Here is a 6274-nt window from a genome sequence, read left to right as displayed (position 1 = left end):
CGGAAAGCTCCACAACCCGCTGCTCCGTGTAGATATATTTTAAATGAACCCAACGAAACCCAAGTTATTCCCGGGCATGCTTGAAGGATTTCATGTGCTTTTTACTTACTAATCGTCCAAAGTTCCCTCCAACTCCTGCTGCTGAAATGTTCACCTTCGAGAATGCAAAGGGCAAAGCGGAATCATGTTCTCTTTGCGACACTAAACCAGGGACAGGAATCCCAGCGGCTGTCGGGGCTGACTCACGCCAGCTAACCAAGGCCGAGGGCTGAATGCTCACCGCGAGAGCTGGTTGGTAAACAGAGCCAGTATTAACCATCATTGAGAGGCCGGAGAGATAGACCAGGGATTCTGGCACTTTGCCTGGTATCCTGCCACCCTGTTTGATCCCTGGCACTGTATAACTGTCCCCTGAGCACCGCCAGGGGTCACTGCTGAGCACAGAGCCAGGAATGACCCCTGATCACTGCCAGGTGTGACTCATGAAAAACAAAATTCATAGAAATTTACTGAATTTATACAAAGGTCATACTCCTGAGGTAATAAATATTTAAACAGCTTCTGGATCTTTTTTCTGTTTGCTTTTCTAGCTATTTTGGTCTGTCCCCTCTGTCTGAATGAAGGACATTCTCCAGAAAGGTGCACTCTCTGTGTCTCATCCATCCCCACTAACAGCGGTAACTTGTTGGCACCCGGAGACAAGTCACAGTGGGAATCTTTAAGCCACAGAGATTGGCAAAAGCTACAAACAGTGGCTTCCCCTCTCCCCAAGAGCAGGTCGACAACACTTACCAGCTCCCCACTGATAATAATCTGGGTTGATTGCATCAGAAGTTGCTAGAAGAACAAGACAGACGTTGTTTTTCTTTACTGATAAAAGGCACTGAATCTAAAGATTTATTTTACAATATATATATATATATATATTCAAATTTTCTATCTCCTATAGAGGAAAAAAAAAGTTTAGGTCTCTTTACAAAAAGCTGTATCTTTTTACAAAAAACTGTGCGAACGATAGCACATCGAGTAGGGTATTTGCCTTGCATGCGGCCAACCCGGGTTCGATTCTCAGCATCTCATATGGTCCCCTGAACACCGCCAGGGGTAATTCCTGTGTGCAGAGCCGGGTGTGACCCAAAAAGCAAAAAAACAAACAAAAAAAACACCCAGAAAAACTATCTACTGTGAACTATTCCAGCCACATGTGTGTGTATGAGTGATACGTGTCCGAGAACCAGCTCTGGCCTGGACAGACCTGGAGGGACAGGAGGGGAGAGACCAGGCACCGTCACCGTCACCCTCGTGTCTCAGCCTGCAGATTACATATTTAAAGGTACTTCACTCAGGCTGGAGAGATGGTACGGGAGTTGAGATACTTGCCTTGCAGGAGGCCGATGGTTCAATTCCCAGCACCACATATGGTCAGTGAACGCTGCCTGGAGTGATCCCTGAGCACTGCTGGGTGTTTTTTGTTTGTCTGTTTGGAGGCCCCACTCCGTGGTGCGCAGGTGCCCTGCCTGTTGTCCCGTCTCTCCAGCCCCAGTCACTGGGTGTGGCCCCAAAACCACAATAAATAAGCAAAGGAATTTCACCTTACCGCAAAGGAATTCTGGCAGTCATGTGACTTTGTGTAAGCCTATAAGTACAATATATCCTGATACAAAAAAATTTTTAAAAAAACATACTAGAAATTTTTAAGACCTCCTCCTAAGCAACTTGGAAATGATTCAAATGTTTGGCATGTATTAATGTAAGTCACTGTCACTGTATCACTGTCATCCCGTTGCTCATCGATTTGCTCGAGCGGGCACCGGGAACGTCGCCATTGTGAGACTTGTTGTTACTGTTTTTGGCATATCGCAGAGCCTGGCAAGCTCCCCATGGCATATTCAATATGCCAAAAAAAAAAAAAGTCAAACAGAATCAAATTCTTTTGACAGCTGGTGGTCTTGGCGTATAGTTTTAACTAAAACTATCAATTGTTTTTTAATATTAGAAGTCAGGGGCTGAAGCGATAGAATGAAGAGCATCTGCCTTGCACACAGCCAACCCAGGTGCCAGGTTCAATCCCTGGCACCACGTATGGTCCCCTGAGCCCAGCCAGGCGTGACCTGGAATACATAACCAGGAGTAAGCTTGAGCTTGCTGGCTGTGGTCCCAAATTTATAAAGTTCATAAATACTAGAGGCCAGCCAGATGTCAGGTACACTCTAACAAGAGAGTGGCTATCTGGACAGGGAAGTAACAGCTACATTGTTATTGTTTTTTTCACCAAAATGTCCTTTAAATACAGATTTAGGGAGAACTGGTTCTGTTATCCTCATTAATTTGTGAATATGTATATGCTTTGCATGCAGGAGGGAGGGCAGCTAGATAGAAAAGGAGATTACAGAATTCTAAGAGCATCAATTTAAAAATAATAATTTTAGGTTTCTTTTTTTTGAGGGGGTGGCTACATCCGGTGGTGCTCAGGGCTGACTCCTGGCTCTGTGCTCAACAGTCACTCCTGAAAGGGCTTTGGGAACCAAATGGGATGCCCGGGATTAAACCAGGGTTGGTCACATGCAAGGCAAATGCCCTACTTGCTATACTATCGTTTTGGTTCCAAATATTTTAAATATTTGTACTATGTTGTGGAGGACAATTGATTCTTTTTATGTGACTCAGAAATGAATGACTTAAGGTTCCCCCAAAGTCAGGTTTCCCTCTGTAGGTTCACATGGCCAATGTTGAGATTGGTAAGGGTCCAAAAACAGATGTGTGCAAGGCCTCATTATGCAAGGCATGCACGATGCACTGCCTAGTGACTAGTATTTTACAAGAAACAAAACTTATGCACAACTAAGGACGATTCCCTTTGTATCTAACCAGGTGCATATACTTTGCATGCAAGAGGGAGGTCAGACAGATTTGATTCGTTTTGTTTTGGTCACACTGGTGGTGCTCAGGGCTTATTCCTGGTTCTGCACTTGGGGATCACCCCTGTTGGGGCTCGAGGGGACCCTATTGAGTGTCTGGACCCGAAGCAGGGTTGGCTGCATGCAAGGTCAGTGCCTTCTCTGCTGGACTCTCTTGGCCCCCAGGTAGGGTTTGATACCACCTTTCTGTTCCCGGAGTAAGGGTCTTCTTTTAAGAGCTGCTCCCAGCTTCTCCTCTGCTCTACATTCAGTACCTGTCAGTGCTTTCAAAAGGATCCATTTATTTATTCAAAAACAAGCACCTGTTACATTCAAGGCCCTGCGCTAGGAACACAGGTGCAATAGAAAGTGTGTTGGAAGCCCTGTGTTTGAAGCAGTCGAGCATGTCACTGAATGAGGGATAATTGAGTGCCATCCAAACCCAAAAAGCAGCAGCAAAAGCCTTTCTGAGGAGGAACCAATTGTGTGGAACCTAAGAGGTACACAGGAGCCATTGTCCAAAGAGCTATCGTGCAGAAGCCTGAGAAGTGCAAGGGCCTTGGAGTGAATGAGCTGGGACAGCTGTGCACTGTGCCATGGGACCTGGGGACGGTCTGCTGTGGTATCTGCACACAAAGTGTGCTGCAGTATCTGTGGACTAAGTCTGTTGTGGGATCTGAGGACCAAGTGTGCATGTCGTAATTGAAGACTGAGCTGATTTGAGACCTGTGAGCTCTCGCTAGGGTTAACGGGCTTCAAGGAAGCAGAGTGGCAGGAGGGTGAGCGGTAGTAGGGACTAAGCTGTGGTAACAGTGTCTTCCTGTTAGCTTGCTTTCAAATAACCCCGGGAGAGCTGTGAGCAGGCAAGCGACGTCACGTGTTCGATATATCATATGTTCAGAAGTATTACTATCACGCTGGTGTGGAGAAAAAGATGGTGACTCCAGCAAGGGTGCAGCTGTGGTAAACCATGTCCGTGTAGGAAACATGGCCACTTCGGTAGCATCAGTAAAGTGACTTGTTTGAGGCTGCGTTTTGGGGACTGGGGAAATAGCTCAAAGGGCTGGAGCATAAGCTGTGCATGCAGCAGCCCTGGGGTTGATCCCCGGCACTTCAGGGGGCTTCAAGCACTGAGCCAGGCACTCAAGCACTGCCAATAAGACAAAAGAATAAAGATTGTATTTTATTTATTCATTTTGGTTGATGGGCTTCTTCAGCAGTGCTCAAAACTTACTCCTGGCTTTGTGCTCAGGGACCACACCGAGCAGGGCTGGGGGACTACATGGGTTCCAAGGATCACCCAGGTCACCCAGATCGATTGCATGCAAGTACCCTACCCATTGTTCTATCTCTCTGGCCCTAAGTGAAAGTTTTATCTTGAAAGATAATTTGCTGCTGGATTGTGTGTGGGATATGGAAAGATGAATCAAAGACGACCCAAAGGCATTTGACTTGAGTTACTGGGAGTATGATGAAGTCATTTAACACCTTGTTTGTTCTGGGACCACACCTGGTGATGCTCAGGGATTATTGCTGGCAGGCTCAGAGGGCGATATGTGATGTCAGGAATCGAACCCAGGTCGACCACATGCAAGGCAAGTGCCCTACCTGCTGGACTATTTCTCTGGCCCCCCCAGTTAACAGCTTCTGGAAGGCAGTGCAGATACTCGCTCTGATTTATGCATGGATTCTGCGATGCTGTATTCTGAGGCTATCTTGGGCGTCAAGAAGTTTGGTACGGAGTCTGGGGAGGTGGTTCCAGGTTAGAGCATATACTGAGCCCCTGTGACATCCTGGGGTTTGGTCCCCAACACCTCATGGCTGCTACTGAGCACCAGCAAGTATTGTGGCTGTGTGGCCCCCACAACTTAAGAATGAAAGAAGGCTGGTAAAGCGAACCTTAAAACAGTAAAATCAGAAGATAAGAGAGAGGGAGTGGGGGGGAGAGGGAGTGGGAGGGGGGAGGAGAGAGGGGGGAGGGAGGGAGGGAGAGAGGAGAAAGGAGAGAGGGAAGGAGGGAGAGAGAGAGAGAGAGAAAGAGGGAGAGGGAGGAAGGGAGGGAGAGAGAGAGAGAGAGCTCAGTGGACTGTGTGCATTGGCTGAACACGTGCCGGAGTCCCAGGTTCAATCCCCCGCACCTCCAGGAGCAATGCCCAAGCCCAGAACTAGGAGTAGCCTCTGCTAACCATTGGTTGTAGTCAAACAGACAAAAAGAAGTCTGAATGTCTACGACCACATGCAGACAGTGATGACTCCAAAGCGAGTGTAGACAGGTGGAAAGTTGAGCAGGGCAGACGCGGTGAGCCAGAGGACTCGAGTTGGAGAGCTGTGGCTCTCCCTGAACCGCAGGGAGGACGGCGGAGAGCAGCTCGGGGAGGAAGTCCCCAGGGCCTGCAAGGTGGAAGCCGCCCTTGACCAGCGAGGGGATCGTCACCTCGCAGTCCACTCCAAACACACGAGTCATACCATCGGCACCCAGTACCCCGCCCCAGAGACCTGCTTCCCATTCTTGCCCTTCGTTCTGAAGGAAGCCACGTCCCGGCTCCACCAGTCTGCAGGGAGCAGTGGCAGTCGGCAGCGGCAGTCGGCATGAAGGCTTGGACTGCGAATGACTCTCCAGCCGACAGGCACCGTGGAAAACTGCCAAACGCTAGGGCCGGAGTCTGTCATGAAGTGCTTCTACTAAACAGCGATTGCGAAACGGGTACTAATTATGCCTCCTGAGAGGACGTATCTGCAGTCAGGACAGCTAGAAAATGTACAGAAACGGGTTTGTGTTTGGGGGCCACACGCTGCTGTGCTCAGGGCTCCCTCTGGGCTCTGTGTCAGGAGGGCAGGGGGATCAGATGAGGTGACAGGGACTGAACCTGGGTACGCCGTGTGCAAGGCCCTACCTGCTGTGCTTTCTCTCCAGGCCCAGGCGTTTCAAAAACCAAAAGACAAAAACAAAAGCAAAAGCAATGCTAAAAGAACTTTAGAGTCCTAAAAATTCCAAAATGAATCTCCAGGAGTTGGTGAGTTCCCTGACCTCATGGACTCCTATTCTAGTAGCATCCAGAGTGCTCACCTAGTCACCAGCCAGGTACTGAACTGCTTGTGGCCAATCGGATGTAGCGAAAGACATCTAGGGCAGGAGGGTTTGTTCTTGTCGATCCCAGAATCCCAAACCAAGTGGGGCTACTACCGAGTTTTCAGAAAAAACAAACAAACCCCCCCCTCCCCCCGCCCAAACAGCAAGTCCCTGGAAATCTACTCTTTACACAAACAAAACTAACACAGGTTGTGGGAGCCACTTTCTCCTGCATTGTCCCAGGGGCTCAAGGGGTGGCTAATTTTTACTCCGGGCCATTTTACAGACCTCTGGGTATGACAGTGCC

This window comes from Sorex araneus, chromosome 7, assembly GCF_027595985.1.
Source record: "Sorex araneus isolate mSorAra2 chromosome 7, mSorAra2.pri, whole genome shotgun sequence".
NCBI classification, from domain to species: domain Eukaryota; kingdom Metazoa; phylum Chordata; class Mammalia; order Eulipotyphla; family Soricidae; genus Sorex; species Sorex araneus.
The sequence above is the reverse complement of the archived record's forward strand: the minus strand, read 5'-3'. Positions refer to the sequence as shown.